This window comes from Cervus elaphus, chromosome 16 (assembly GCF_910594005.1).
Source record: "Cervus elaphus chromosome 16, mCerEla1.1, whole genome shotgun sequence".
Taxonomy (NCBI): Eukaryota; Metazoa; Chordata; class Mammalia; order Artiodactyla; family Cervidae; genus Cervus; species Cervus elaphus.
The window spans coordinates 14296858-14303473 of NC_057830.1; the positions used below are offsets into that span (position 1 = coordinate 14296858).

A 6616-nucleotide genomic window follows, 5' to 3' on the forward strand; every position below is an offset into this window, starting at 1 on the left:
AAAGTAGGAAGACAAAGGGATGTAGAGTGATAGAGGGTGGCTTCTAGAATTCTGTGGTTGAATTCTGCTTGCTTCCTGCATCCTGCTTCAACATGCTGCCTGTAGAGTGAAGAGGAAGTTTCCCAAGAGACACTGTCTTTCCTAGACACTCATGCCTTCATGCTGACTCCCTCCTTTGCTACCTGCTCAACTGTCCTCTCTGATTTCCCAGAGTATACCAACCAGTCTGGCTTTACATGGCAGTCAAAGCAATGGGGACAAAACTCTGGTTCTCACCATTGTGGAGCATTCCCAAGTCATTTTTCGTATGGCACATTAGGAAAAATATTTACTTCTTTATTGACCTGATGCATTCCATTATCTCTTCATTAGGTTTTCTTATACCTTTGTCATTGACCCTCTGTCCTGTTGCCCCTAATTTTATACGTATCTCTGTCACAGTGCGTCCTAATGATCTGTTTACTGGTCTTTACCTCAACAGACTTTGCGTTCTTTGATAGCAAGACCTGTGTCTGACCATCCTTACTGCCTGGTGCCTGGTATAGGACATGGTAGAAAGAGAAAGTGTTGGACTCAGTGACAGCTGAATGGATATGTAGTCTGTGAGTCTGACCCCACTTGTTGACTGATGCTGAGCCAAGCTCTTTGACAGCTGAAGAATTCTGCACTCTCCACAGGCCCCAGTTTTGGAACTCTGGTCAAGTTTGTGAGGAAACACTTTCCCCATTAGATAGAAATCCCCATCTGGACCACATTCCATTGCCTCAAAGGTCAATAAATAATTCAGGAGGCAATAAGCTAACTTTTTGGACATGGGCTCAAGTTGAGGAATCTCAAAGCAAATAGAAGATGAGATACTGTTTCAAGCTGTAGTGTCAACACACATAGAACCATATCCATCCAAATTCAAATCTCAGTGAAGCAATCCATAGAGTGCCACCAAAAGAACAAAGGTCCATCTAGTCAAAGCTATGGTTTTTCCAGCTAGTCATGTATGGATGTGAGAGCTGGACTATAAAGAAAGCTGAGCACCAAAGAATTGATGCTTTTGAACTGTGGTGTTGGAGAAGACTTGAGAGTCCCTGGGCTGCAAGGAGATTCAACCAGTCAATCCTAAATGAAATCAGTTCTAAAGGAAATCAGTCCTGAATATTTATTGGAAGGACTAATGCTGAAACTGAAACTCTATTACTTTGGCCACTTGATGTGAAGAACTGACTCATTTGAAAAGAGCCTGATGCTGGGAAAGATTGAGGGTGGGAGGAGAAGGGGACGACAGAGGATGAGATGGCTGGATGGCATCACCAACTCGATGGACATGATAGACACGTAAGCTCCTAGAGTTGGTGATGGACAGGGAAGTCTGGAGTGCTGCAGTCCATGGGGTTGCAAAGAGTCTGGCATGACTGAGTGTCTGAACTGAACTGAACTAATTGATGGGACAGGAAGCTGACTCTTAGGCAAAGGAAGACCTAGCAAGTTTCATGGGTTAGAGGAGGAAAAAGACATTCCTTCACATTCCTTGTGGTTCTAAAAATTGAAGTGATTCAGCCTCATAGCACAAGAGGTTAGACTTAAGATGAATTGATAAGTTAACTGAACCCCCAAACACTACTCAATAAATACCCATTCTGCCTTCATTTCTGAGGTTTTTGAAATGAAAAAGAGCTTATGGTATTGGGAGGGACAGCTAGTTAGAGTACTGGATGGTGAGAGCTGTAATAAAGAGAACTTCATGGCATCTTATGGGAGATCTAATACTGTCTGGAGAGTAAGGGAAAAAAGAGGTATGGTATGGGCTGAATGTTGAGGAATGAACAAGTGATAATCAGATGAAGTGGGGTGGAAAGAGCTCTGTGTGGGAGGTCAGCTTAGATAAAGATGTGGAGACCAGAAAGTCCAGCAAATTGGAAGAATGGTAAATTATTCTGTATGGCAGAGAGAGACAGAAGATAGAAAAAATGGTAGGCAAGGAGACCAATCATGGCAGAAGGTAAGGAGGGAGATTTGGGTAGGAGCCAAATTATAAAATGTCTTGGAAATCATGATAAGTAACTTTCAGTCCTTCCTCCTGGAAGGCCCTAAGGAGCCACAGGGAAGTTCTTTTGGTATGATGTCATTTGTCTGGATGGCAGAGGCATATTTGTTAATGTTACTTCTCTTCCAGGGCAGCTCAGGGCAACGAAGGGGCAGATGGACCTATACCGTCCAAGGCAAGTGTCAACTAGACAAATGGTTTATAGAAGGAACTCAGGCCTCACAGTTACATATTGTATTTTGTATCAGAGAATTAGGAGAAAAGCAGCCAAGGACTGGGATTAAAACATCCCTTTACACCCACCATCCCCTATTCATCTATAGGTCAGTAGAAACTGAATCACCAAAGGGAGAACTGCAGAGTTTGAAAGGCATAAGAAGAGATCATAGGAATTAGGTCCACTTCATCACATTCTAAGGGAAGGGGGTCGGAAGAAGCAGCATATATAGAAGATTATGAAGGGCAAGAATGAAGTCAGAGGGAAGAGGGGAAGTAAAGACAAGAGAGAACCCTTGTGGAATACCCTGTCATGGCCCACACAGCAAGGACTTTCTCTTATGAGGTATAGGAGGTCAGTTGAAGTAACTCAGTCATTACTCAGTAATTTAACTTAAGCACGGCTTTTGGCTACTTATTAGAATCATTTAATAAATAACTGGTCAGGACTTCCCTGGTGCTTCAGTGGTTAAGAATACACCTGCCAACCCAGGGGACACAAGCTCGATCTCTGGTTCAGGAAGATTCCACATGCCATGGAGTAACTAAGCCTGTGCACCTCAGCAACTGGGCCTACATGGCCCTTGAGCCTGTGCTCTGCAACTAGAAGGGTCACGGCAATGAGAAGCCCGTGTCCACAGCTAGAGAGCAGCTCCCACTCACTGCAATCGGAGAAAGCCCACGCATAGCAACGAAGACTCAGGGCAGCACCTCCCGCCCTGCCTCCGATTATCACTCATTGATTCCTCAACATTCAGCCCATTCCTTATCTCTTTTTCCCCTGACTCTCCAGCCAGTGTTAAAGCTCCCATATTATGCCATATATATATATATATAACTGGTCAAACTTCTCTTGGTTTAGAATGGTGAAGGGAGGTCAGTGGTTTCTGATAGTGACAGGTACATACCCCATGTGGAGTACAAAACAATTGAGAATATTAATCAGTAGAAACTACAAACTGGAGAGCCAGAGACTCACTCTGCTAACTTTTCTCTCTTTTGATCATATCTAGAGATATTTTCTGAAGGGTAAAAAGGATGAGATTGGATTCAGGAATCTGCCATAGGGATTACTTACTGTTTATTGCAGACATATGTGTCAGGGGCTGAGCTAACTGCTTTATGTATATGATTTCATTTAATTCCTACAGCACTCCTGTGTTACATGTACTGTTTATCTCTATCTTCCTTTTAGAGATGAGTATAAAGAAACTTGTAAACTATGTTAAGAGTCAGTATGGTAAGTTGGATATCCTTATGCTACAAAATCCATGGAACTTGGGGGTAAAATGTTGAAGGAAGCAGGTGAACATTCCTTTAAGTTGGTGAATTAGTATTTTTTAAACTTCAGGCCCTGTCCTACTGATGTGTGGGAAAAACAGTTTAATGAGTTGTGACTTGCATTTAGAAAATGAAATGGAATGGAGTGGAATGGAATAGAATGGAATGGAATGGAGTAGAGTGGAGTGGAATGGAGTAGAGTAGAGAAGAAAAGGAAAAATAAAATATCAGTGTGTAGTGTGGATAGTAAGGGTAAATTTTGTTCCATGAATGATAAGTTTTTGTGTATGCTGGGTTACAATGCAAAATATGTATCATTATGTGAGTCACTCACAGAATTTGAAATCCACTGTTTAAATATATAGCAGAGTCGGTTAGAAAATCAGGCAAATCTTTAGAAGACCAAACAGAGCAAGATCCCCGACTCTAGAGGTGTGACGTGGATTTGCTGGGTAAAACACTGGCTGAAAGAATGCATCCTTTTAAATTGAAGTTTTAAATATAATGGTAATTTTTGCTGTGGTTGAAAAATGTGAACAAGCAAGCAGAAAGTGCATATAAGCTAGAATTTTTATAGGAAATAAATGGCTACCAGTGGATGTTAGAACATTCTTTTTTATCCAACATTCTTTAAAGAGTTACTTTTACCATTAAAATACTTGAGTACATGTATTAGGGCATTGGGATGCAATAATTGGTAAATTATAGAGGAAGATTTCATTTCAAAGTTAGTTTTGCAAAAATATATTATCAGAATGATCCTCGCAAACCGATGAAGAGAAGAACTCCAGTGTTAGATTTTCCTCTTGAGACAACTTCTGAGGAGCAGCATTTCCTCGTCTCTAGTTCCATAGAAGGTATCGCTCTCATTTCTGTGATTCCATCTAACATCTCGGAACAACGCACCGAGGTTCCATGCTGAGTAGTTGGCAGTCAGGCTTAGCATCTCAGGGAGGAAATTGATTACCATTTCAGGACTTCATACAACCGCTGTCCAAATCACAGTGAACATGATAAACCCTAACTTTAACTGACCTCCTGCTGATATGCCTGGAACACCATCAAAATCCTATTTCCAAATATCATGGAAGGGACTGTGTGGAATCCTCTGACTTCAGGAGCATTCAGTTGGATGGGGAACCTGTTTTTTATTACGGTTGGGATAAAAAAATGTTTAACTATTGCATGACTCTAATGGAACACAGATTTGGTTTGTCTTGGAAATGACTGTTGGGCATCATAATTACAATTTTCTTTCTGCCTCAGTGAAGGCACACAGTGGAGTTGGCTTCCAAATCACAGAGGCAAAGAAGTGACAGCTTAAGCACTAAGATACGTATGTGCATACACATGTGTGCACACACACACATGTGTACATATACATCACTTGCTGTTTCATTTGCAATTCATGAAACTTTGAATTGAGAGGATTTTTTTTAAAGGCATATCTGTTTGCTGACAAACTCATAAATCATTTTATTTCTCTGCTATAAAGCAAAAATCATTTTTAAACCATTGAAATCTTTGAGTGTCTGTTCATTTGGCAAATGTACCTCGTACTGAAATAAACCTGCTGTCAAGCTTGACTGGAAGCTCCCATTCCCTGAATGTGTGTATTTTGCAGTGTTCATCTAGAGGCCCACCAGTTTGGATTTTGCTCTCATTGAAGTTGCCGCGCCAGAATGCTGCTCTCAGCGTTTACGTTCATCTTTTGGGGGCCTTGCCAGGGTAGCCCTTTCTCTACTTTTGAGGGCTTTTACATTTTACCCAAAGTTTAAGTGTGATAGTAGAGTCTGGAAAGAATCCAAATGGGGCAGGAGAATGAAGCAGATTGAAACTAATAAGATTCCGCGAGCATCGTGTGTTAATTCTGGGGCTTTCACTGCTTTTCCCTAGAAACTATAACCCTAGGCTGAGTTAATGTTAGAGGAGGGATGGAGCTAATGGCTGTTAACTATTCAGTGTCCCACGTTTCATCAGTTATGCCTTTGTGCTTACTATTCTCTCTCCCTGAAATGTGCATTCTCTGTCTTTGCATGGCCAACTCCTCATCCTTTAGGTCTTGGTTCATTTAATTCTGTTAATTATTCATTGAGTTCAGTGTTACTATCACCTCTTGAAAGATAAAGAAACTGGGGCTCCGAGTTTAGGTAGTTCATCAATGGACTTAATACCTATAGAGACAGAGATTAATACCTATAGGACTTAATACCTATAGAGACAGAGATTCCATCTCCATTGTTCTGAATTCAGAGACTGTTTTCTTAAAGATCATAGTATGCTGCTTAGTTCTCTGCTCTAAAAAGGCTCTCAGACTAGTATGGAGGGAAAGTTAATTTTTTTTTTTTTTCAGGGGAAAGCGTGAACGCAGTCCCCCACTACCACAAATTATGCAGTTGAGTTTCCCACATTTGGGGAAATCGCAGGGGTCAGCACATCCGGAGTGCAATGGATAAGCCTCGCCCTGGGAAAACCACCTTCGTGATCATGGTATCTCCCCCGCCAGGTAAGTATGGAAAGTTAATTTTTACTAACCAGTTCCATAATGAAGGTGCTTGTGTGATGCTGGGGGTTCATTGAAGAATTCCTGAAGGAAGAGTTGAATCTTGGAGGACTTGAAGAGGAAAAGATGTTTTATGTAGAGGAACATCAGACAAAATGGAAGACAGTATGGAGATCCTTAAAATCTAGGAAGAAAACCGCCATATGACCCAGCAATCCCAATCCTAGGCATATACCCTGAGAAAACCAAAATTGAAAAAGACACATGTATCCCACTGTTCATTGCAGCATTGTTTACAATAGCTAGAACATGGAAGAAACCTAGATGTCCACTGACAGATGAATGGATAAAGAAGGTGTGGTACATATACACAATGGAATATTACTTAGCCATAAAAAGAAACACATTTGAGCCAGTTCTAATGAGGTGGATGAACCTAAAGCCTATTATACAGAGTGAAGGAAGTCAGAAAGAGAAAGAGAAATATCATATACTAACACATATATACAGAATCTAGAAAGATGGTACTGAAGAATTTATTTGCAGGGCAGTAATGGAGAAACAGGCATAGAGAGCAG

The 6616-nt window shown here is 41.1% G+C and overlaps 1 non-coding gene across 1 annotated transcript; it reads right to left on the reverse strand.

The window, feature by feature from the left end:
• Positions 1-5885: 5885 nt before the first annotated feature.
• On the reverse strand, positions 5886-6049 carry LOC122673117. Its single transcript, XR_006334605.1, has one exon. It is a non-coding gene; the product is annotated as a U1 spliceosomal RNA (small nuclear RNA).
• Positions 6050-6616: the final 567 nt, after the last annotated feature.